The 27,263-nt window shown below is 43.6% G+C and overlaps 1 long non-coding RNA gene and 1 other non-coding gene across 5 annotated transcripts in view; both read left to right on the top strand.

The window, feature by feature from the left end:
• The first annotated feature begins 8,192 nt into the window (after window positions 1-8,192).
• Window positions 8,193-27,263, top strand: part of LOC102551719 (uncharacterized) — a 44,231-nt gene continuing 25,160 nt past the window's right edge. For 3 of the 4 annotated variants that reach the window (XR_010058146.1, XR_005493978.2, XR_005493979.2), the window contains exons 1-3: window positions 8,199-8,401; window positions 16,226-16,429; window positions 18,531-18,616. This is a non-coding gene — a long non-coding RNA (uncharacterized LOC102551719). Of the gene's footprint in view, window positions 8,402-16,225; window positions 16,430-18,530; window positions 18,617-27,263 lie in introns of all 4 variants that reach the window. The other variant, XR_005493977.2, reaches the window with a different exon arrangement.
• Window positions 23,807-23,938, top strand: LOC120097239 (small nucleolar RNA SNORA17). Its single transcript, XR_005494467.1, has one exon. It is a non-coding gene; the product is annotated as a small nucleolar RNA SNORA17 (small nucleolar RNA).

The raw sequence follows: 27,263 nt of genomic DNA, 5'->3' as shown, positions 1-27,263 counted from the left end.
GATGTGTCTCTGAGATTGCAAATTTGAATGGAAGAACAGAATTCCAAGAAAAATTGGATATTCGAAAGCAATGCAATGGTGTGGCCCCTAATCCCCCATGGCAGTAAACCTTACCATTCTATCTTGACTACTTAATTCTTCCTTAGTAATACATTAATTTTGATTACAACAGTAGAGAGAATAATATAGAAACCTTGTGTTTTGCTTTGTTGATATGCATCAGCATTACCTAAATACTGGTTTCTCTACTCAGCCAAACTCTCGCATTATTCAAATGATTTCAAAACTAATAAAACTGAACAGAACCTTGCTCACACAGCTGATAGGAAGGGCCTTTGCCACACGAACACGTTTACATGTCCAACCTTAATACTTCCAAAATTTGAATCTCATCTCACTTAATGGGTTGATTCATACATGCCTACTTTCAGAGCCACATAAAACTATGTCAAGTAAACATATTAGGCACACTGTAGGTGTGCATAAATGAAGGTATAATCTAAATAAGGAAGTGAAATCAACTTACGTTTTTAGATATGGTGGCTAAGGGTGACTGTTTTGAAGATTTATATAATATACATAAATATATCTCAAATATATAGGATTACCTATAGCAAAATAATTGCAATGCATTGTAGAAAGAAACAGTTATTGGAGAATATAGATCTGGGCTTAGCCTATTTCTTTAATTATAAATCTATAGACTTTTTAAACCTGTATTTTCATCTGCTAAGTGTACATGTACGTGTGTGTACATGTGTAAGTGTGTGCAAGTGTAAGCATGTGTGCACATGTGCATGTATATGTGTGACACATGAAGTACTGACATAAGTTCACTGTGCTAAGTGAATTAGTTTGCTTTTCTCATAAAAACCCTCTGAATAGGCATGTTTCCCGTATAGGAACAAATACTATAAACAAGACTGGAAGCAGTTAAAATGATCTCAGACAACCAGACACAGCCCGTATAGATTGGAATCTAGGTTTTATGCATTGCTCTCATGAACAGTAGTCCCCTCTGCTGCTTTTCTCATCTCAGATCCCATGTGATACATCCACAAAGCACCCTTCCGATGCCAGGCACATAGTGGCTACCCACACTTAGTAATGTTATATGTACAGTAGCAGCACACACACACACACACACACACACACACACACACACACACACTATTCCTAATGTTTACTGCAAAGAGTTGAAGCCTGTGCTCACCAAATGTTAACAATTCCTGCAAGGCTTATCTCTTTCGAGAGGCAAACCCACACATGTCCTTTCCTAACCTGCTCTGACACAATTTATTCTCACCATTGAATGCTGGTCTTGACCTATTTTACCTTCCCTCTCATTCCAGCTGTTTAAAGGCACTTCGCACTCCAGCTCAGTGCAGAGAGGCCTGGCTTTCCTGTTAGACATTTAGATCTCTAAGGGCAGTAACATTGTTTTATTCACCCTTCCCTCCCCAGAGCTGTGCACAGCATTGAGCAGAACCACGCACAATGAAGATGTGTAGAATGGATGGTGTAACCGGTTTGGGTTTTTAAAAAGTCTAGTAGTAAAAGCATCAATGTTTGATAATACCCAAAGATTTCTACCACATTTGAATTTTTTTTCTGACATGAAGAAAAGCTGCAGAGGTGAGCAGGCTGCATAGACCCAGGGAATCCTTCAGAGCAGCCTGAAAAGCAAAAGCCATCCTGAGAAAGAAGACCGGTGTCTGGCTGCTTCTCCACAGAGCGACTAAATGATGCAGACTTCCAAGTCCTGACACTTTGCACTAAGGTTGATGGAAAGTAAGCAGTCCACACGACAATGATCAGAGAAGGTCAATTCCTGACTCCTCACCTCAGTTTGTTCTGTAAAATGTCCACAGCCAGCAAATTGGACTCAAAATGAAAAGTGAGGCAAAGATAAGGCATACAACAGGAAATTAGCAATGGAAACAAAAGAGCCAAAGGATATTTTCAGAATACAGTCTGCTTCTGGAAACTGAAATGCAGCTCCAGTCTATATGCAAATCAGGTCACCTGCAGCCCTGGCCCAGGGGCTCGGATCCATCTTCCACGGCATATGCTCGCCCATTTTGTCACCTGTTTGCTCCATCTGAAACACTTTCATTAATAGATCGGTCAGGCTGTGTCTACATTGCAAGACTTCCAAATTCTCTTGGGTGTACTATGACAGAAGGGGAATTTTTATACTAGGCGTGAATGTAAAGGGGCCTGGTATTGGGTTGATGGAACACTCCTGCCCCTGGGAGAGTTACGAGCTGGGGTAAGGAAGGCAGGAGGGAATGGCTCCTCTCTTAGGTTTCCCCTACTGGCTCAGCCATGGCCCTAGGAAGTCTGTGTTGTTTCCCATATCATTCACCAGCCCTGCATGCGAATTAATCCGAAATTGATCCAGAATGCAGATCCAACCATGACCAGCACCAGTCTGGACAGTGGAAGCCACCTCTATATGGCCACTCATACTAATGCTCCACTCACCCTGGGATGCCTCAACCCATGCAGCTGACGTAAAGAAAACAAAGTGACAAACCATGCATTTCCTTTGTTTAAGATTAGTTTATTAAAAGGGAATCAAAACCTAAAAAGTTAGACATATAGTTTTTAAACAAAGAGTTGACCAACGCATAAGACTATGTCTCAATTGTTCAAATCTCCAAGTATTTCCAAGGAATCTAAGCCCTATTATTTATATTCTATTGTTAGGTGTGCACATTACTAAAAGCCCAAGGCAACAGTTCACAGGTTAGAAACAAATACAAGAAACAAAACCCAAGTGCAGTTCACACAAATGTCTGCTTTATGTAGGTAGAACTTAGCTTTCAACTTCACAGTGGATTCTTAAATCAGGAGTCAGTGATTTGAAAGACATTTTTTGTGATTACAGGTTCTAGTATGACATAATAAAGGGAGTGAAATTCCTGGACCAGAAAGGCCTCTGTTAGCATTTCTTGGCATATGGTAGAGACTGTGCTGTCAAGATCATGGGTGAAGATTAGGAATTCCACACTCAGGATATAATCACAAAGAAGAAGGTGTGGCTTTCCATTCTGCACCCGAAGGTATAAGAAATTACCCAAATAATTGTACAGACAGAAACCAGTGGTTTCGAGCCCCTGTTGGGCCAGCTCCAGGTGAGGCTGTCAGTAAAAGCCTAGATTCTTACATAGCATCACAAAGTTACTTGTGTACGGATGATTTCATAATTCTAATTATCCTAATAATTAGGAATCTATAGTGAATGCATCATACACCTCTGCCCATGAATATCTTCTTAAGGGTTCTTTTCATAAGCTTGCTCTCATGTCTGTTTATTCACTTTTATTTGTGACGCTAAGGATGGAGCCCATGACCTTGTGCATGCTAGGCTAGTTCTGCACCAAGAGGCTTCCTTGCCTCTGGGGTTTACACATTTGTGAACTATAGCATTCGTGCTTTGACACATATGTGTATTAGTTAAAGATCAATCACTCATCACTTCCAACTCCGTGTGTTAATTACTGTTTTATCACTGTGAAGAGACGTGATGACCAAAGCAACTTATAAAAGAAAGGACTTCACCTTGCCTAAAGTTTCAGAGGATTAGTTCACGGTCACCATGGAGAGGAGCAGGGCAGCAGGCAGGCATGGTACCGGAGTGATATATCCTGATTTAAAACTCTAAGAAAAAGGAGAGAGGGAGACTAGGCCTGGTGTGAACTTTGAAACTTGAAAGCCCACCCCCAGTGATACACCTCCTTCAACAAGGCCATGCCTCCAAATCCTTCCTAAATAGTCTACCAATTGGGAACCAAACATTCATATATATGAGCCGATGGGCCCATTCTCATTCCAACCCCCACAATCCATAATATCTCTTTTTGGCTACTTTGAAATATATAATATAATACTTCATTGTCTTCCATGGTGCAAAAAAACAAAAACGAAAAAACCCCAGAAGTTGTTCCTACATTATGTCAGAAAATAATTTACAACATGCATCTGATAGGGGATCAATATTGAGCAGTGAATATATAAGAGACACACAATAAAAACATTAATTAGCTGGTTTTTAAATGGGCAAAAGACCTGAATAGACACTTTTCTAGAGGATAATTAAATGGCCACCAAGCATGAAAATAATGTTCAATATTACTGGGTAACAGTACTATGGTGAAATATCTGAGGAAATTAGCTTTTAAAGAGAAAAAGGTCTGGGTGAGCTAATGCTTTGGGCCTCTGTCCAGGTACCACATCATGGCTCAAGCATGTAGTGGGGGAGACCACACACTTCAAGACCAAGAAGATGAAGAGAAAAAATACTGTGGTTCTAGGGCATGCCTCTAGCTCCTTCCAGCAGGTCCTACTTCCTAAAGGCCAGAGAACCCTTCTCAAGAGCACTACACTATCCCTTAGCACAGGGAACCTTGAGGGCTGCGAGATAATTCAGTAAGAGCAGTCACAAAAATTCAAGAAAATAGTCAGTGTCTATTAAGTGGGGTTTGAGACACTCAAAATTTACATCTACTCCACTAGCTAACTAGTATTGAGCTAGTTAACAAGATGCATGACCAGCAGCTGGACATCAGTCATGGACCTCAGCATTGGAGAAAGTCAGATAGCGATGCTGCCTGTCTTATGCTGAACCCCAACTTGCACAGGCACACAGATTCTTGAGCATAGCTTCCAGTGTAAAATGTATGGAAAGGCCAAGCAGAATATTCTAACTGTGGGAATCCACATTCCAGCCAAAGGGAGGAAGGAGAGGCCTGGCTATGTGCTCCCCAAACTGCCAAGATAACATAAGACAGCAGCAGTCAGCTGAGGAGTATTGAAGGTGAGGTAGATGAAGGGATTTGACCATAAATTTGTGTTCACAGGCTACACCCTGCATTTTAAAAGCACCAAATAATTAAACTAGCAGAGGAACTGAAGATTGTGGAACAATATTGTATCGCCATTAATTTTCCCAATTTCGATACTACCATTGATTTCAAAATGATGCATATGTAGTGTTTAAGGAGGAAGAAGAAAAGTAAGGTAATGGAGAGGTAGCAAGCAGACTTCAGTTATCATTTCTTTCATTAAAGAGGTTATTTTGACAGAAACTGGCAGATTTTTTTTCAGAAAGTCTTCAAAAAAAACTTTCAGTATTAAGTATTAGGGAAAGTTTCATACTTTATCAATAGTATTTCCTCCATGCTAAAATTCTTTATTAATAAATGCAGACTTTTAAGACCTATATAAATATCACCATATTTCAGAGAGAAGGACTAGGGATGAGTCGTCAGGAGTCTCCTTCCCTGTCCAATGTGGAATGCTGACTGGCTCAATCTGGTCCAGGTAAGGAGCTGCACTAAGCTCTTAGCAACTGATGGCTGCTGGGGAGGGACAGGGTTTTTTCTTTGGCAGTATGGCTGCTGGAAGGTTGTCCATGTTCAAGTGGGCCGCACCAACTAAACTAGAAAGGAAGCGGAGGGGACAGAAGGTGGGGGGGGAGCAAGTGCTGGGAGGTGGAGAAGGGAGGGAGGTTAATGGCAGATATGATAGGATACACTTTGTCCATGTGTGAAATTGTCAAAGAAATAAAACTATTCTAAACACACAAACAGAAAGAGACTGAAATCCATGCTGACAATGAACAGCTTTCGATAAGCTTTCTTTAATGGACACAGGTATAATCACCATGTATTAGGCAATTACCTCTGAATCAATTTATTTTTTAAACTATGTTTTACATTTGTTTATTTAGCGTGGGGGGCATTGGGCGGGGCACTGGTATAGAGGTCAGGGACAATTTTCAGGAGTCTCCTTCTTCTCCTTCCATGTAGGCCTTGGGACTCAGACTCAGGCCATCAAGCTTGGTGGCAAGTGACTTTACACGTTGGAAAAAAATCTCACCGAGCTCAAATCAGTATTTCTTAAAGGTACATTCAAAAGAAAATACTTGTTCCCACCCCCACATGCTATGCTGAATTCCCTTCATTTGGTAATAGGCTGCCAAATGCTACCAGCTACCGTGAAAATACACTGAGCAGCCGTAACCATGCCCGTCTGTGCCCTGATGGCACTGGGAATACATGATCATTTTGCATGACTGCTCTGTGGAGTTCGCAGGTAAGTAAAGGCTGACATGGGCTACTCCAGCAAGGAATGCTCTATCCTCCGGAGACCTTGGCAATGAGTTTGTAGAGAAGTACAGTGGGAGAAGAAGGCTTTCAGCTAAGCATAGAGTAAGGGCTAATCCAGTTACAAGCTGGACCCAAGGTAACAAACTGTTGACCCCAAAGAGGGAAATGGCCATGAGACTTCACCAGGGAGAGGCTAACATCAGGGATCTAAGAGGAGAAGAGAGATAAAGGTAAGATGGCCGATGCATTCCATAGCAGTTCTGACACAAAACGTGCAACAGACCCTGGAGGATCTTTGAGAGGGGTATTAGGAAAGTACCACTCATCATTGCACAGAGACATTGAGGAACAAGGTCAGTGCCAGTGGAAAGTGCCCACAGTCACCTGGCACTTTGAGGTGAAGGGAGAACTAAGGCATCATTTCTGGACCATAGCCTGGGAATGGGCAGCAGAGGCAGATCTACTGACAGGCAGAATGTTCCGATCTCCCTAGACACAGCCTGAATGAGAGAGCCATACCAGTGAGCCGCCCAGTCTCTCTCACCTGCTCCCTGCTCTCCTGCCAGAACATTGCTTTAGCTTGATATGGCCAGAGGAACACAGGCAATGTAGTCTGAAGTTGACCTCCTGGTGCTGAAAAGGCCAAGTGCTGGGAGCACCGCTGGTGGGAATTTGGAATCTCTCCATACTACTTTCAGAGAAGCTGGGAGAAGAAATAATCTTCATCCTACAACTCTGCAGGCTGGAGACACAGAAGCCTGGCAAGGTGTCTGTTGTGGACCTTAGTACTGTGACAGAGCCTAACACGGGGCATTGCAGGACAAGAGAGAAGCAGAAGTACGCAAAGCAAAATTCTCTCTTTTGTAACAGAACCATTAGTGTTACACATGGGACCTCATCCTCATGAATCATCTATCTCTAAAGACACCACTGCCAGTAGCCATGTGGATTAAAACACTGTTTCCAACACGGAATTTTGGAGGATACACATTCAAACCATAGCAAGGGACAACTGGAGAATGACTGACACACAGGTGACAAATAGAGAGTGACCAGTTCACAAGTAACCCTCAAAGCAAGACTCAGTCAGGAAACTGGGTTTAGTGGCTATCATGGACATTATCTTGGGAGGTAGAGAAGGACCAGCTATAGTACTGCCATAGACTGGTCACTTCATTAGAAGGTAGACAGTGTGAGAGTTCTGTTCTCTACTCCGTACAGGCATGGATGACAAACAGAAAAAGAATAGAGTGGTATTCTTAATGTTTTGCAGACTGTAGTGAATAGCTGCTGGAAGAATTGTCTGCTTCCACAGCTCTGTGAGGGTGATATGTTGAATGGTGCAGTGTGCAACCTTTGCAATCGAATGTGGAGGCCTTGCCAACTCATTACCTAAATTCTGAGAGCATCTCAGATACAGGACAAAGATATAGGGTGTTCTGTATAGATTTGGTTATTTATAGTCCTCACACGTACACTTAATGAAGAAATAAGTCATCCCCAAGATGGGCGTGCCTTTGCCATCATTAACAATCCTACAAGGCATGTTCCGTCCAGAGTGTTCTGATAAACTCAATGTTACGAATTTTACTGAAACGGCAATGATCCAAGTGTTATAAGACTATTTTAGTTGCATTCCTTTTGTGCAGAAATCTTTCTAGTTTGTTTTCTCTGACTTAAAAACAAAAAGAAGGCTGGAGACTCTTCTTATCCTCTAAATCACAACTGCCCAGAACAAGGTTATTCTCTGCCCAAGTAGCTCAAACAGAATACCTAGCTATGACAGTCAATCTTGACTTTCAACTTTATGAGCCCTAGAATCATGTAGGAGGCAAGCCTCTAGGTGTGCCTGAGAGATTTTACAAATTATGTTAACCAAGGTAAGAAGGCCCGCTCATTGTGGGTTGGTATTTACATATGGCCTGGGGTCCTGGACTAAGTATAAAGAGAAAGCTAGGTGAGCATTCACTGATGATGCAATGTGAGCAGCTGCCTCAGGCCCCACCATTGTGACTTCCTTACAGTAATGACATGCAACCCCAGACTGTGAGTCAAAACAAGACCTTACTCCCTCAAGTTGCTTTCTGTGAGGTATTATATTACAGCAGCAAGAGAAGTTCCTCAGCCCTATAGGTTTCCTGAGCCTCCTATGATCCCTTAGTTCCCTAGTCTTTTCTCTTCCTCTGTCCCAAAAGGGTCATTTCCACTTGGAGGAAATGACTACACAAGGCCTGAAGTAAAGCTATCTTCTCATTTGGCTTCCCACTATGGCTTCATAACTATGAGTAAGTATAAGAGATCACCACATGACTGGGATGACAGGATCCTCAGGATAGGTGTGTTCCTTCCTGGTTCTATGTTGTTTTTTAACAAAGTCTTCAAATGCACTTCAGATGTGTGTGTGTGTGTGTGTGTGTGTGTGTGTGTGTGTGTGTGTGTGTGTGTGTGTGTGTGTTCATGACTTTGTAACTCTGCCTCGGAACTCTTGGAGTGGCCCAGAGAGGGTAGGTTCTACTGAGGCCCTTTGCAGGTAGGTATCCCCAAAACCTGTACCTTCACTTCTGAGACCTGACGGAACTGAGCATGGTTGTGGATTGTCTGATGGCTCTTACAGCTCAAACTCTGGAGTATTCACACCTTAGTTTAAAGCGTTTCAAAGTCCTCACCATAGCAGCTAAGTATCAGGAGGCTAAAAAAATCATGAAATTATAACTATATCTAGCCAGATACAGTCTCATGAAAATGCACGTGCACACACACACACACACACACACTTTTTTCTTGAGGTTTGCCCCAGAAATACATATATATATATATATATATATATATATATATATATATATATATATATATATATATATGTATATATATATATATATGTATGTATATATATATATATATATATATATATGTCGCTTTCTGAGATTCATCCAGTTTCTTGTTGGCTTCCTTCAGCTATCACAGCTCAAGCCCAGCATTTGTGAAAAAAATGGAGAGACTAAAGCTACAGCCTTGTCAACACTGATGTTTAAATAATAATAATAATAATAATAATAATAATAATAATAATAATAACTCTACCTTTCTCATATGGCTGGGTGTCTAGAATCCTGCCACAAGGCCACCTGGTGGTGGGTACAGAGTGTGCCTTGGGAACAAAGCAGGACAGGACAGGAAGTCCAGAGCACTAGGAAGGATCCTGCCTTGAGGGCAAAGCCAAGGTAAGCAGAAGCAGACAACAGTGACCCAAAGAAAAGCCACTGAGCTTGCAGGCTGAAGAAGAGGTTGGAAGGGTGGGTAAACAGAAACAAGGAGACTGCCATAGTGAGGGACCCATGGGCAGCCCCCCTGCCCTGTGGGGGTAGAAATCGAGCAGTAAGGGCTTTCAGACTCTTGGAGGCCATTTGAAAGCTGGAAGCCCACCCAGCATCTCTCAACCTTCTCTCCAAACAGCTTGCAGCTTCACACAGAAATGCACCCTGGGGGAAGCCATGTTAAGCTTGAGGTGTAAGAACAGAGGAGCCTAATTAAGCAGATCACAATCTGTTCCAGCCCGGGGTCACCAGGAGGCCACTTCCAACCTTTCTGTAAAATGAGGGCGGGGAACTTGGGAGGGGGAGGCAGGACAGGAACCCAACACTTCAGATGACCCTCCTTAGAGCTCCTTCTCAATTAACAGGCTAATTAGGAGCTCTGCTCTGTCTTCAGTCAGCCTCCCTCTGTATAAAAGTTCCTGAGAGGCTGACAGAGCAGGCGCATGCGTTCAAAGGGGATGTCAAGTGGCTGAGATTTATATAAACGAGGGCATTGTGTGTTGAGGAGGCAATTGGTACGTTTGATCTCCTCGTTATTGATTTACCTTTTGCACATGACAACATCCATTAGGTAAGATAAGAAAAAGTTGGTGTGTTCCTTTCAATTGTCAGCAGGCACAAAGGCATCTCTCCACTGTTCGAGGTTTTCATCCATTATCCGTCTGCTGAGAGCAAAACCACTTTCCTACCACACCATTGCCTGAGATGACTTATGTCTCTTGAGGCACAAAACCTCCAAGCTTCCTTGACTTTTTTGTGGATCCAAGTTGTGGTTCAAAGGTCTGAAAGCTATGGAGAGAGGAAGTGACAGGTGCCCAAAGATGCTTCATGCTTGATGTTAACATCTAATTAAAACTAAAATATCTACCTGACCCACCCCAAGGTTTCTGTTAAAACAGACCTCATTTACTTCAATTCTTAGGCTTGCAGAACCTCAACCACTTGTGAAACCAGTAACCTTTTACTTGGGAGAAACTCAATCATGACTGAAGTGTTGATGACTCAGCTGGTTGGATTTCCATACAGTAAATTTTGTTTGATCAACTCTCTGAAATACTTTAATTAGTAGAGGCCATATTCCATGAAGTACATAAATCAGGAGTCGTTGCTGGCTGAAGTTAGGACAGGCGTTTCTTGGCACAGCACCAAGGTAATGCCTATAAGTCATCAAATGGCCCTAACACACATGGTGATCAATCACACTGAGCCTCTGATCACAGACTGTGGAAGGCCGGCAGGACAAGCTGTGCCAACAGGACCCCACTCTTGCACTCTGCTAGATCCTCATCCACATACTTCACAGACACTCTCCAGCTTAGAAATCAGAGACTATTAAGCAGCTGTAGCAATAACTATCCAAGTTAGTGTCCTTTAAGGAATATTCCAAAGCTGGGTCTACTAACTAACTCATATGTACGAACTCATAACTAAGGAACCTGAGGCAAATGGGTCACTAAGGCCTTTCTGGACTTTCCAAGGACGTTCAGAGTAGCTTGGGCATCAGAGTGAGATTCTGATGCAATAAAATATTAATATATAATATATCTTTAATATATATTAAATTTAAAATGTATATGTTCGTTTTATAACATAGAATAAAACATATACATTATACACATATTCATATATGTCATGACATATATCCATATATGTATATATATACACACACACACATATATATAGATGTATATATCATCCATCACAGAGCCCTATAGCTTTAGGATGGCCCATTGCCTTTACTTCCATCAAATGTTTTCATCTTGTAAATCCTCCCAGGAGACTACTGGGGACCTTTTTTTTACCTTTGTGTGTCTAGTACCTAATGTAGTACTATATCGCTATTTGATGAAGTGAACTAAAGATGGGTGGAAGAGAAGAATCCCTAAAGCAGAAGTAATGTCAAACACCCACAGTCTCCCCTTTGTTCAGATATACAAACCAGCATAGGTCCATCTAAAGAAAGCGAGCATTGTGCATCTGTCCCAAACAAGGGTCAGCAGAGGGAGAGAGCTGTGCGGTAGATTCTGTGCACGGGTGCAGCTGAGCAAGCCGCTTGTTCCCCCCTTTTCCAGTTAAGCTCTACAGATCGTGGTTTCTAAGCTGGGGGCATATGCTCAACTCTTTTGAGACCCTGCACTTACGCTCTATAAAATGAGCCAAAAAGACTATGTTGGAGACAGGAAACATAATTCCAAGACCAAGGCTGTTTGGTGCTGCTGTGCGACTCCAGAAAAGTCAGCTCATTTCTCAAGGCCTTATCTGCCTTCAGAGCACAAGAAAAGTACCATGTACCATGGCCCTAAAACTGCTGAGGTACAGCAGTGGCCAGAACGAGCAAGGCCTTGACCTTTGGGAGCTCATCTTCTGTAAAAAGCACATAATATCATGTGTACTGACACCTTTAGAGACTCTGAGAGCTGCGAAGAGACAGAGGCAACATTGTCAAAGGAACTGAACTTCTAATAAGTCATGACTTCAGCGGTCTTGTAAAAAATAGAATAATAATAAAATTATTAGAATAAAGAATGAATAGGAAAATAAAAGTATCTGAAAGCCATGTTGATTCGTTGATTATTCAGATTTACAGCTAAGAACAATCAGGTGATTAAGCAGGTAATAGAAGGAGGTAGATAAGTAAGGTGGGTGGATGCTAGATAGGGCGAAGATACCGAGGAGCAGACGGACTATGGACAGGAGATGGTGACAGGTAGGGAGTAGATGGATAATAGACTTCTAGCCATGTGTGTCTACAGTTCTACATCTAATTTCTCCCTCTCTTCAGCCATATGAGCATTTCTTGTTACTGCCTGGGTTCCTGAGTAGGCTTATACCTGTGCACCCTACCTAATTTCTTATAGTTTCCCTCAAACTTGGCAATCACTAGACTAGTCGCTAGCTGAATAAAATACTTTAATACCAGCCGTATGATGCATGTCAGCCTTGGACATTTGCAGACCCCATGCTGAGAGCCGTCCAGTCTGTTTATGTGTAGGACCCAGCTTTTTCGTGTTTGCCAACAATCCACGGGCCCCAGCTCTTTCCTAGTTTAGGGGGATGGTATCATTTGATTGCTGGAAAGAGTGACTGTCTCCTCTGACAACTTCAGTGTTTTAAAAGATAGAAGGACAGTGAGAAAAAGGGAAGAGAAGGAAAGGAAAGGGAAAAATAAAGGAAAAGGAAGAGCCCAGGACACACACACACACACACAAACACACACACACACACACAAACACACACACAATTGCCTCCAGCTTTAGGAATCCTTTTGTCTGTGATCTACTAAAACTAGCCTTTTGGTTAACCCCCTTATTTATGTCAATTCCAAACCCACAGACTGACTTTTCTTCCTTTGTTTTAGTGCCTGCTTCAAAGGGTAGGGAGGTGGAACAGAGGAGGTGTGCTCAAAGACTATGGGCACCCCCGGGAACTCAGGAGACCCACCCACACAACACCAGGCTCATTCTGCTGGGAAGGAAGTGAAGCTGTTTGAATCTGACCTTTACAGATCACCAGCCCAACAGTTTCAGAGGAGAGAGAGAGAGAGAGAGAGAGAGAGAGAGAGAGAGAGAGAGAGAGAGAATTCATGATCACTTAATATCTTTTTTTTTTCCGGAGCTGGGGACCGAACCCAGGGCCTTGCAGTTGCTAGGCAAGCACTCTACCACTGAGCTAAATCCCCAACCCCCCACTTAATATCTTAAGTAGGTCACCTGACCTTCTGCTTCCCTGCATTTCTCTAGTGGGGACACAGGGCGTAGAATGATATGCTTCAGATTTTGAGAGTCTCAAAGGGAAGAACAAGTTGGCTATACAGGGGCTCTGCTATTGAGTGGGGGTAAGCAGACAGCCTCTCTGGAGTCCTATCATTCACCAAACAGTGGACACACACAATGGTGTTCCAATAACTGACAGTCTTCCTTTACACTGAGTGGAACCTAAAATGAAATAAACTCAATGCAAGAGATGCAGGCCTAGTGCAGTAGATGCAGTCCTAGTGCAGGAGATGCTGTGCTGGTGCAGGAGATGCAGTCCTAATGCAGGAGATGCATTCCTAGTGCAGGAGATGCAGTGCTAGTGCAGGAGATGCAGTGCTGTGCAGGACATGCTGTGCTGGTGCAGGACATGCTGTGCTGGTGCAGGAGATGCTGTGCAGATCGTGTCTAGTCCTAGTGCAAGAGATGCTGTGCTGGTGCAGGACATGCAGTGCTGGTGCAGGACATGTTGTGCTGGTGCAGGACATGCTGTGCTGGTGCAGGAGATGCTGTGCTGGTTCAGGAGATGCTGTGCTGGTGCAGGACATGCTGTGCTGGTGCAGGACATGCTATGCAGATCGTGTCTAGTCCTAGTGCAGGAGATGCAGTGCTGGTGCAGGAGATGCAGTGCTGGTGCAGGAGATGCTGTGCTGGTGCAGGAGAGGCTGATCTGGTATCAAAGATGCTGAGGCGTCAGTTAGAAATGAGTAGTTAGAAGACAGATTAAAATGACTCACCACATTGGGCTTTTGTTTGAATACAAAATTTCTGTTAGCTAATTATTAAGTATTTTTTACATATGATAACAATTGTTGTGCTTAAATCTGTGCATTTTGGGAAACCGTAAAACCTGGAGATGGAGGAGGAGGAAGAGGAAGAGGAGGAGGAGGAGGAGGAGGAGGAGGGAGAGGAAGAAGTAGTGGTGGAGGAGGAGGAGGAGGGGAAGAGGTGGTGGTGGAGGAGGAGGAGGAGGGAAGGAGGAGGAGGAAGAGGAGGAAGAAGCTTTTTTTAGCTGGTGCCCTGGGGAGACACTCTTCTTTCCCCTTCTTTCCCCTACCTTCAAGTGCTGTTTTATTCTCATATGTGAACTGTTCTTTGTGGTTAGAGCCTTAGCGCCCTGCTCTAAGAAGCTCATTGAATAACTCATTTAATTCTTGTAGTAAACTTTGTGAACCTCTCACCACCTGCTATCCCCATTTTGTAGAGAAGATAATGGAGGCTCAAAAGACATTGAGGAACATGCCAATATCATGCAGTATGAGATTGAATGGCCTGAGACTGTTCTGCCTAACGACCAAGCCCTGGTCATCACACAGCTTGCCTTTGACCTCTGGAGTTGCACTGCCACCTGTGTGCAGCTGCCGCAGAGCCACACACAGCCTCACCTCCAAGCTCACATGCACGCCCTAGGTGATGAAGGAAACATGCTACTAAAAAACCGATTTCTCTAGGAAACCAAGAGCAAGAGCTAACTGAACCTAACCCCAGACACAGGGCTGTCCAAGTCCTCTAACAGACTGCCAGGGCATGAATGGGTTTTGTAACTCAGGAGGAATAAGCAAGACACTACAAGTTTGCCTTCTGCTCCTGAGTAGTAAAGGAACCACTTATAGACAATAGCCAGAGAGACACTTCTTGGTTAGGTATCTGATTCTACATGATTAGCCTTCCTTCTCAGTTTATAGATGGAGAGAAAGGATATATAATGTATATATCCTCAATGGGATATATACATATATATGCATATATGTGTATGTATATATAATATATGGCTGTGTTCTCTAAAGGTTCACATATATACTAATATATATGTGTGTTATGTATATATATGTGTGTCATATAACATACATGTTTATATGTTATATACAATATACATGTATATATATATGTTTGAATCTTTAGAGAACATACCACATATGTGGCTTCAGCTGGAGAGCGGACAATTGCCCTTGAGCCCTATGGCTTTGTGATAGATTCTTTCTTGGACTTAGGACAAGACTGTGTGAAGTCTGGAGACTCACATGGCTGATTCAGCAGGTCTGGACGGAAGCCTCCTAGCACCATCGCCATAAACTGCTGTGTAGAGTGGCCAAAGCCCAGAGCAGTTCCCTTCCCTTCCTCCATGGGACTGACCCCTGCCCAGTCACTCGGTGAAGCTGTCCTCAGATCAGCGGTCCAAGTTCCAGATGCAGGCTTTCCCAACAAAAGCCCTGCGAATGAGTGATGTATTTCCTCAGAATTCCTCGGCTTCACTCTCAACCCATTTACTACAGCTTTTAGCTCTAGTTAGCCACCGAGAGAGCCCTGAGCTCCTGTCTGGTGCTTGTGCACCCACTGCACTGCTCATGTTTTATCCTCCCTGCTAGCTGACAGTGGCATCTTGATGCTGGGAAGTTTTCCATTAGAATAATTGATTCTAAGACACCATCCCCCAATAGCCAATTAAGAGGAGAGCTGACCTTTTAAGAGAGTCCTCCGGTTTGTAAAATTTAATCAATCATGCTGATGGCAATTCTTGCAGGACAAAGTGAAACTAAGAATTTTTGAACCATCTGGAAAGGTTGGTTGTCTTGGGGCCTCTTGGTCGTCTTGGGGCCTCTTAAAGCACCTCATATAGTAGACCACTTGCTCCTAGGCTCTGCAGGATTCTTGTTGTCTCTTTCTTCTATCTCAATTTCATCTTCTCCTTCATGCTTTCAGAAACACATATGCATAGGCACACACAGATATATACACGCATACACATACAGACACACATGCACATACAGATGCGCATACACACACGTACACACATACACATATACACATCACACACACACATATACACATGCACAGACACACACATACACACCTACACACATACACATATATACACAGAGATACAAACACTCACACACATATACAGGTATATACTAGTGGGCTTCCAGACACACCTAGCCAGGCCGTGGCTGTGGAAGGTCTGCAGTTTCCACCCACGACAGTTATCATCTATTAAGTGCGCTATGGTATGTGTAGCAATACATACTGTCATTTTTTTCCTCAGGGATTTTACTGCTGAAGAATTTCATCTCTTCATCCTACCTGACCTGCAAAGAAACCCTAAGCACCCTTCCTGGATCAATGCAGACAAAGGCTTGCTCCTGAGGGCAGTGAGCAGCCGCAGAAGCACCTTTATCTTCCACCCCATCTTTATTTACACCCTCTCAACATCAAAGCCAAGAGAATCTTCCTTCAGTCTGGTGTTCAGGTAGTTTGCGCCACTCTCTTCCTCTCATAGCCAAGCCCCCTCCATGCCCAGCCGTGTCTGGAAATACGGGAGGGTTGCACGAGTACGGATTACCCGGCAGGGCCCCGCCCCACCCCATCTGGGGACTAGAAGGGATTTCGGTGTTGAGAGAGCTCTGCCTTTTGCATAGACTGGCTTGGTGTTACTCACAAGGCAAACTATCTTCTGTATACTGCCTTAGTGAGCTCTTCAACCACCCCTACAGGCCTCCCAAGGAGCCAGCTCTAACCCAGCCTACATAGTCAGGCCCCCCAGGAGTGGGAAAGGAAGCCCCAAGGGCCTGAATAGCTAGAGCTGGGAAGTTGTCATCTACTTCCCAGTGAGTCAAAAATAAAGCAACTGTTGTAGGTTTAGTGCCTTTTCTTTTTTCTTTTTTTTAAGTTCAGGGCAAGAGGGGAAAGAGCTAAGTAACCTGATCTTTCCTAAACTCCACCCTGCTCGGAGTCATCAGGTAATATCCATTACACAAAGAACCGCATGCGTTCCTCAGCCACAATACTGCCCATTGTTTATACTTTAATTAACTTCTGTTTTACTGATTTATTTTTTAAAAAAAGTAGAAGAAGATGAATTAGCCTTCTGCGAGGGGTTGAGTTATTGCGAGCTGAAACTCCTCAGACCTATCTTGGGAACTTCAAAGAGTAGCCAAGTTTGTTTATGTGCAGGAAATCAAATTAGCAAGACCATTACGGTGGCTTCGTGGCATTCATGGTCAGGCTGGGGAAAAACAGTAATTGGAAAGTGCGCCTCTGTGCCCCCAGCCTGCATCTCAGGGTTTCCAAGTGCTTCACCCAGGCGAGAAGGCTGGCCAGCTAACGATTGAAGGTTTGCAGGGAGCTGGCTGTGTTGCCTTCTTGGGCACTGAAATTCCAGCTACTTCACAGGGAAGCGTTCAAGGGCCCAAAGGAAGATGAAGACAAAGATTCAATTTGGGTGGAAAATATCCCCCCCACCCAATGTCGGGAACAAAGACAATAAACTGGAAAATAAGAAACGCATTTGAATATGTGATGAGAAATGAATTGAAAAATTCAGCCAAAATAAATGCTTCTTTCCAATATAAAATACCACAGCCTGTGGAATGTGTGTTAGGGATCTAAAGGCTGTCTGACCACAGTTTAGGCAACCCAGAAGGGGAATAGTTGTAATTATGTTCGGTGGCAGTGCATACTCTCTCTACAGTGACCATACACATAGGAAAAAAAATAGTTATTTTGGACTGCTCCAGAGCTCAGAGGGAGCGTTTCTGTTGAAGACTTAGAAATGATCTGGCAAAAATCAAAAAAAAAAAATCACAGACCCTGATTAATAGCTTTGTCCAAAAGTTTGTGCACATGAAAATTTAATAAAAGGATGTGTTCATAGGAACCCTGATAGAGCCTTCAAAGGAATCAGAACTAATAAAATAAAACAAAATGTAGATCCAATAAAATAATCACAGATTCAAAAGTCTTTAGCTCTTTATGACCAGAAAATAACTGCATTAAATTCACTGCCCACGGTGTCAGCATAGTGTCTGTTCAGCTGGTGCCAGAGCCAACCTTTGAGGCACACTTGGAGCTCTCCAAAACTCTCAGGTGGCAAGCTGTAAAAGGGACTAAACCAGAACAGAAAATAAACCTTCGAAGCACCAAAGCATAAATTACCACACTCTAATCCTGAGTTGTTAAAAGGAACTGCTCCCGGACTCCTCCAAAACAAACCTCTTCCTATGACATGGAAACACATAATTCAATGTCTGTAAAACATGGCCAAAATGTCAGCCATAGCAGAAGCACCAGACCGTAGTCTTCCAGATGATAGAGCCCTTAAAGGTGTTAAGCTACAATAGGCTGGGCTCTGTGCTGTTTAGAAGCATTTTCATTGCACCTAGACATCAAACTATACCTCAGGTGTCCTGGGGGTGACTGAAGAAAAATTCCCAAGTAGCTTCCCTGCTGGGTTGGAATGGGAGGATGTTGGGACTGAAGGTAGGGGCGTGGCCCTAGCTACTCTACACTTAACTGTGAGACCTCGAGTATTTCATCTATAAAATGGTGATAACAATCTGCCTTCTTCTCAGGGCAGAGCTGAAAAGAGATGGAGCTCAAATCCTGCATGCAGCCAGGATCCTATGCTGATGAAAAATCAAAATCTGGATTTGTAAAGGTATTTTTTAATCCTGCACTGAAAACTGAAATTTTAAAGCTGATAATGTAAGGAACGAAAGAAAGCATTTTCTTCAAGATTGGTTTTATTTATTTAAGCAAAAGTGTGTCCCAGTGAGTGTGTGTATGGGTGTGCGTGTCTGTGTGTCTGTGTGTCCGTGTATATACATGTCCTGCTTGCCTAGGTAGATATGCACGCCTGTACCTCACAGAGGCCACAGTATTGCATAGTATTCCTGAGTTGGAGTTCTAGGCCTATTTCTGGCTGCTGAGACACAAACTCAGTGTTCACAACTACTGAGACATCTTTCTCATCCCAGAGATCTTTTTTGTTTAAATTAAAAAATCACTTGAGTAAAAAATTTGAGTACCTATCTTACAGTTATTCATAAAACCAAAAGTTTCAATGTTGACATTCAAATAGCTATTATGTACTGTACTAAGGCTGTGAGACAGGAAATGACCCTATGTCAAAGGGCCATATTGTTTATTATTCTTTTGCTAGTATTTGAATGAAATAGTCGCACTTTCTCAGGTAATTCTAGGAGCAGATAAGTTTAGAAAGTGTACTTAGTATTGAGACACCAGAAAGAGAATAGATTCCTATCAGATATCCAAAATGCAGGCTTGGTCTGGAAGGCATCCTTTATAACGCCATAAAAGAAAATTGTAGGAGCAGGGTGGCTGTGGTGGCACACAGCTTTAACCCCAGCACCTGGGAGGCAGAGGCAGGCAAATCTCTGTGAGTTTGAGGCCAAGTTCCAAGACAGACACAGCTACACAGGAAAAAAATTTCTGTCTAGAAAAGCCATCCCTAGAAATAGAAAGGAGAGAGAATGGGAGAGAATGAGAGAGAGAGTGGGGGGTAGGGAAGGGGAGGGGAGGGGAGGGGAGAAGAGAAGAGAAGAGAAGAGAAGAGAAGAGAAGAGAAGAGAAGAGAAGAGAAGAGAAGAGAAGAGAAGAGGGAGGAGGAAGAAGGGAAAAGAGGAGAAGGAGAAAAAAGGGAAAAAGAAGGGGAGGAGGAGGAGGAAGAAGAGGAGGAAGAGGACAAAGAGGAAGAGGAGGAGGAAGAAGAGGAGGAAGGAGAGGAGGAGGAAAAGGAGAAGGAGGAGGAAGAGGAGGAGGAGGAAGAAGAGGAGGAGGAAGATGAGGAGGAGGATGGAGAGGAGGAAGGAGAGGAGGAGGAAGAGGAGAAAGAGGAAGAGGAGAAGGAAGAGGAGGAGGAGGAAGAGGAGGAGGAGGAAGGAGAGGAGGAAGAAGAGGAGGAGGAAGAGGAGAAAGAGGAAGAGGAGGAGGAAGAGGAGGAGGAGAAAACAGCTGGAGAGAAGGGTCAGTGGTTAAGAGCACTTGCTACTCCTGTAGAGAACCAGAATCCTGTTCCCAGCACCAGCATCTGGCAGCTCATAACCATCTAGAATCGCATCTCCAGGGGATCTGACATCCTCTTCCGGCCTTTGTGGGTGCCTGCACATACCCCAACACTGACACAAACAAACATATATAGGTACATAAATAAATATTAATAGATCTATATAAAAATTAAAACAGGAAATAGTTGATTCCTATCTGGCCCAATGAGAAGTGGAGAAAAAAAATTGAGACTAAGTACAAACTAACCATGATCTGGTATAACAGATAGCTAGCTCATAAACCCAGGTCCTGCCCAGTCTCAATCATCAACTAGTTAGGACTTTCCTCATTTAAATGGCAGGGCTTTCAGAAAGAGAATTGAACCTTCAGAACCCTGCCTCGTCCATAGTGTCAGGCAGGCGACTTTTGCCTGCGCTAGCTCTGGTCTTGGGAAGTGTTCTGAAGAAGCTCCCCTTTTCTACTCCATTCTCACAAACATCTCAGTGTCTCCCAGTCCCCAATCACATAGACTAGGATAAGATTTCTAGGGTTGACCATTTATTCCTAACTGAAATCACTTGAACTTATCCTGAATTCTTAAAAGGGCAAGCAAACATTTTTAAGGTAAAGCATTTAGCCCAATTAACAGACTTGGTAAGGCAGACAACTCCTCTCAAAATTATATATTAAATTTAAAAATAAATTTGCCTGTAGGTCATGACCGATCCCAAAAACCAAGTTTAGCTACATGCTTTAACGAATGATAAGACATGGAGTATGTCCCTGTTGTTAAAAAGTACTGAAGTGGGGTTGGGGATTTAGCTCAGTGGTAGAGCGCTTGCCTAGGAAGCGCAAGGCCCTGGGTTCGGTCCCCAGCTCCGGAAAAGAAAAAAGAAAGAAAGAAAGAAAGAAAGAAAGAAAGAAAGAAAGAAAGAAAGAAAGAAAGAAAGAAAGAGTACTGAAGTGTTTCTCAGCACAATCACACCTCATTAACATGCACAGAGTGACGTCATGTCCTTTACCATATGGGAAGAGAGGTCTGATAAGCTTCAGAAATTTGCCTCACTTCATAATGCTCAGTGGATTTTCCATGTTCAGGGTACCAAATGTTTGGGGTTTTTGTTGTTGTTTGTGATTAAAATGTCTTGGACAATTATATCCATTTTATACACACACTGTAACACATCTGCCTCCACCCACTTCCTCGTTGTACCTCCATCCCAAGGTTGCCAACTTCTGATCCTTGCTGTAAGTCTCTTTCCTTGTTTGTTTTGTTTGGTGACCCGCTGAGTTTAACCAGGGCCATCGGTGTGACCAGTAAATATGGAACTATCTGATGGAGTCTGGTGGCCTTACCACTGGACCCACATCTGAAGAGATTTCTCCTCCCTTAAAATCTTTCAGTAGCCCATAGTTTAGCAGAGAGGGATAGGTCCTCATGAGGCCCTCTCTGATTTACGACTGGCATTAGCAGGTCCAGCCTTCAGCAGGTCCACTGCAGGCAGAGACAACAGCTGTGAGTTTATGGCTGCCAGAGGGCAGCATTTTAGTGTTCTTCTCCCTGTCTTCTGGGTCATACGTTCTTTCTCTTCCTTCATCCATGGAGTCACTCATTTATCATTATTTATTAATTTACCTTTGTTCCATTTTCAGCTGTCAATTTTCAAATAGAGGAAACTGAAGCCATTTGGTTCCTTAGCGAGGACTGATTGTATCTTTCAACTTTTCCTTCATTAGTCAATAAGAGCTTTCTCGCAAACATCTCAGACCAAGTGATCACATATAAAACACCTGGCATAATTCGCATCTTGTTTCCATTACTACCACATAAATCCAACGTGTATCCCTCCACCCCCCACGCCCCCGTTAATGCAAGGTTTATCCAGGATGGGTTTGTCTGTTATTTTGTTTTGTATTTCATCTCAAAGGATTTGTATCCACGGAAAATAGTCCCTAGACAAGGCGAAAATGACACAAAAGGATCCTAACTGGGAGCCACATTACCATGGACAGCTGCAGGCCAGCCAGGTTGCAGAGCAGGAATCCACTGTGACACTGAGAATGATTATCAAAACCAGCGCAAAGGATTCAAGCTGAGAGCAGGCAGGTCACAGAGCTGGGCACTCTGCTAAACTAAGAACTACGTGTCCTTAGCCAGGAATGGCTATGCGTTGCTCTGACACACCTTCTGGCACATAAACAACCTATGGAGAGAAGGGCTTTACTTTAGATGCTGGTTTTGAAGTTGCAGTCTGAGGTCATTGGCTCCACTGTTCTGGGACCCACTTGAAGCAGTTGTTTCAGCAAAACTTCTCTGCTCACAAGGGCACAGGAAGAAGATAGTGGAAAACACAAAGATCCCACAATCCCCTCCAATAGCATAAGCCCAGTGATCTATAGACTTTTCATAGGCCCTGGCCAAGTTTCTACCACCTCCTAGTAACCCAAGCAAGAGAACCAAGACTAATGCATATGGGCCTTTGGGGAACATTCCATATCCAAGATATGGCATGAACTCTGAAAGACAGTTCTTAAACAGAAGACATACTCATAAATTGGTATGTTTTATGTATGCACCCCAGAGAATGGAGGCATAAACAGTGACCTTGCAAGCCTCTGGGATCATGGGACTGCTGAAGAGTGTTTAGTTTCCATCTGACAGAGATCCCCATGAACTCAGCTACTGTTAGAAAGTGACTCTTGGGATCAGAAAGTAAATGAGAACAAAGGAACATAATCCTTCTCCTGCCTCCGAGAAAACACTGACAGCCAGTGCTCACAGCAGACAGAGTGCAGACCCAGACAAGCCTCTGGGACTGCCATCTGCCTGTACATAATTGGTGTTAGGCATTTACTTACATGTGTGAGAGAGAAGAGCCATTTCCACAAGTAAACTATTGATAAAGGTATGAAATCTGAGGGAGCTTAAAAAAAATGAAGATCATCTCCAAGGACTAGCAACGGCTTTGAAACAAAACAGAAATGCTTCTTCACTGGGGGAAAAAAAAGATTATGCAGTCATTAGAACACCCAAGAAGTTTAGCCTTTATTAAACCAGAAGGTCTAATTTCTTAACTAAACTTGCCTAAGGGATTTGCAACTTGTTCTGTGAGCCCAAATAAATTAACATTAATATGTAAACCCTCTAAGGATACCCACAAACATAGTCTTTTTCCTTGACTAGACCTAATTCTCTGATGTGAATGCATCATCGACAACTTGTAAAACAATTCATCCAGTTATTTGTTACAGAGAGATACTTAAACCATTCCAATCAAAATGTATCAAAATCAGATCAACAAATCCAGAGGCTGTTGGAAGAAATGCTATGTATGATATTTAGTTGTTTTTCTATTCTGTAGACATATTTGTATGGATGTATATATTAATGGATGGATGGATGGATGGACGGATGGATGGATGGATGGATGGATGGACAGGTTGGTGGATGGATGGATGGATGGATGGATGGACAGGTTGGTGGGTGGATGGATGGATGGACAGGTTGGTGGGTGGATGGATGGATGGACAGGTTGGTGGGTGGATGGATGGATGGATGGATGGATGGATGGATGGATGGATGGAGAGAATAGGCCAAGTAGGTAAGTAAGAAAGGCAGATTAGAGGAAAAGAAGAGACGAAGAAGGCTGGGTAAGGCACACAAGAGCCAACGTTGCCTATAAAACCTAACCTGTTTCTCAGCTTAGCTTTAATTCCTGTGTATATACTTGATGCATGATTGACTCTTTCCTTCTTGTCACTTTCAACATAAACTCTCAGGTGTCTGGACCAGATTCTTATAGATTCTGACCATACAGGTGCCAATGCAAAACTGCATGTCCCTGCCCATAGGGGTGTCCCAGGTGTGTCTGCTGTGTCACATGTGTTTGAGTAGGTAGCAGAGAGGAAAGAGGCTAGGTCTAAACTCAGTATTCTGACCTGTGAACATCTGAATGATTAGTAGCCTAACACTCCCTGAAAACAGCCAGCCTCAGTCAACCAGTCCAGAGCCAGGGGTCCCAGACAGGGAGCCAGCCTGAAATGACCTCCAGTATGGTGCTGTACAGGATTGGATGGGATCCCAGGGCAGGGAACCAGCCAGAGACTAGAACTCCACCTGCACTGCAGGTCCAGGGCAGGAGTGAGCCTGAGACAGATGACTTTCACAAAGGGCCACTAAGGCAGGGGAGGAACAAGCCTGAGATGATCATCAGACTAGCACTACAGGGCCTGCCCAAGGAGCTAGCCTGAGATGACCACTAGTCCTGCGTTCTACTGGTCTGTGGTTGTGGTGGGGGGAGGGCAGAACATGCCTGAGATAACCCAGCCAAGTGCCATAATGCACAACTGTGACAGATGGGGGACCTGGTGTTGAGGTCATGAGGGCAGGAGAGCTTTCCCTGTCCCTTAGTAGTAGCAGCACTCAGGGGATCGGGCCCTGCACCTTACCTGGGTAGCACAATAGAACTGACCCTAGTGGCAGGTTGAGCAAGGTGAGCATGCCTCAAGGGCATGAATGCACGGGCCCTGCCACTTGTCTTCTCTGTAGTACCATATGCAAGGGAGAGAGGACCCCTTCTTCTCAGCCCTTGTCACCTATGGCAGGCAAGAGAGCTGGCCCTGAGGTCATGAGCGCAGGAGAGATGGCACTGCCCATCACCTACTGCAGCACTTCAGAGAGTGGGCCCTGCACCTCACCTGTGCAGCATAGTAGAGCTCACTCTGGATGTGGGGGTTGTTCATGAGCTAGCCTGAGCATGTGAGATCAGAGAACCAGTGGGATGGTCATCTCAGATACCTCTCAGGCCCAGATTCAGGGCTTTCAATATCTGCCCCATCAATTAACTGCTGGAGTACATGAAGGAGCCAATCCTACAGATCCCAAACTCCAGTACCATGACACGGGACAACAGGATAAGTGTAACAGTCCCAGTCAGGTTCTAGTATTGATAGAGTAGCAGAAGCCACAGGCCTCATACCAGATCTTCAAGTCATTGCAATGAACATTTGCCAGCAAATAAGTATAGACAAAAGGGGACACAGTGGGACATGCCACAACTTCCATAACAAGATTTTTTTCATCTATTTTGGGGGGAGTTGCAAGGGTGGAGAGCAGGTACAAAAGTAGGGGGAGATCAATGGGATTGGGGTGTGTAATGTGAAATTCATAAAGAGTCAATAAAAAGTTAAAAAGAAACCTGTATTCAGGTAATAAATATTTTTTAATGAAGGCTGGATGGAAGATCTCTTTCATATTAATGAAGCCACAGAGATAAATTTGGCACCAAATCTTGACACCAAAGGCAGGAGGGTGGTGATAACTTTTACTATTGGGAAGCAGGGGTGCATGTGACATAAATAATAATAAATAAATAGAGAAGTGAACCTGAACTCTTCCCCCAAGAATGCACAGAGCAGGGATCCCTCCATAATCCTCTGAGCAACCCTTTGGGAAATGAAATCATATAAAACAAGAAATTCTAAGTGTTCCCAGACCTAAACACCTTAGAAAGCTGAGGTTACATTTGTTACAAAGGATCCTCTTCTTAAACAACTCTAAGGAATCCTCATAGCCTTAGTAGTGAGCAAAGGTCTTTGAAGATGTCTCCATTGATTAGCTAAGCTCTGTCATACATGGTTTGCCTAAACTTTTTTTTTAAATCACTTGCACCAATTTCACCAAAAGCACAGAGGTTTTCATGTGGTGGTTCATCACAGTCAAGTCTGAAATCAGTGCAGGTCTGTATGTGAGCCTGAGCTCACAAAAGGTGACATTATGCGTGGAAAGAAGCCCACCCTTCCCAAGTGGGACCCCTCTGGAGAACAAGGTCTTTTACTCCCAGTGGGAGGTTCTGTCCATCCGTGAAGTTTCACATCCCAAGATGGTGAGAGCTCCATGCATGCCAGCTAACTGATCTTTCTACATCTGAGGGGTGGGGAAATGTCTTGAAATGAATTTGAGACTGTTCTGAAATTATATCCATGCTGAAAAAGGAAGAGGGGGAACCTGTGACTAATCAAAAGCCTGAGATCGAAGGTCACACCTAGACATCGAATCCTAATGTGACAGGGATCCTGGCTAAGTGGGGCAGGGTCTGGTCAGAGGGTCACCTCTGTCAAAAGATTCTGCTTCAGGCTTCCTCTAAACGTGCCTGCTGTCAATCTTCACTCAACATGAAGGACATTTATCTGTTTGTCTAATTACTTATCTGCTCCTTTCCTTAAACAAAACAAAGATCTCTAAAGGAATAATTTACCTCAAGTCATGTATCTATATCAATCAATATTTTTTCATCTTTATTAACTTGGGTATTTCTTATTTACATTTCGATTGCTATTCCCCTTCCCGGTTTCTGGGCCAACATCCCCCTAATCCCTCCCCCTCCCCTTCTACGTGGGCTTCCCCTCCCCATCCTCCCCCCCATTACCACCCTCCCCCCAATAATCACGTTCACTAGGTGTTCAGTCTTGGCAGGACCAAGGGCTTCCCCTTCCACTGGTGCTCTTACTAGGATATTCATTGCTACCTATGCAGTTGGAGGCCAGGGTCAGTCCATGTAGTCTTTGGATAGTGGCTTAGTCCCTGGAAGCTCTGGTTGGTTGGCATTGTTGTTCATATGGGGTCTCAAGCTCCTTCAAACTCTTTCAGGCCTTTCTCTGATTCCTTCAACGGGGGTCCCGTTCTCAGTTCAGTGGATTGCTGCTGGCATTCGCCTATGTATTTGCTATATTCTGGGTGTGAATCTCAGGAGAGATCTACATCCGGTTTCGGTCGGCCTGCACTTCTTTGCTTCATCCATCTTATCTGGTTTGGTAGCTGTATATGTATGGGCCACATGTGGGGCAGGCTCTGAATGGGAGTTCCTTCTGCCTCTGTTCTAAACTTTGCCACCTATTCCCTCCCAAGGGCATTCTTGTTCCCCCTTTAAAGAAGGAGTGAAGCATTCACATTTTGGTCGTCCTTCTTGAGTTTCGTGTGTTCTGTTCATCTAGGGTAATTCAAGCATTTGGGCTAATAGCCACTTATCAATGAGTGCATACCATGTGTGTTTTTCTGTGATTGGGTTACCTCACTCAGGATGATATTTTCCAGTTCCAACCATTTGCCTACGAATTTCATAAAGTCATTGTCTTTGATAGCTGAGTAATATTCCATTGTGTAGATGTACCACATTTTCTGTATCCATTCCTCTGTTGAAGGGCATCTGGGTTCTTTCCAGCTTCTGGCTATTATAAATAAGGCTGCTATGAACATAGTGGAGCACGTGTCTTTTTTATATGTTGGGGCATCTTTTGGG

Source organism: Rattus norvegicus, chromosome 15 (assembly GCF_036323735.1).
Source record: "Rattus norvegicus strain BN/NHsdMcwi chromosome 15, GRCr8, whole genome shotgun sequence".
NCBI lineage: Eukaryota > Metazoa > Chordata > Mammalia > Rodentia > Muridae > Rattus > Rattus norvegicus.
This window is presented reverse-complemented; position numbering and strand designations above follow the sequence as displayed.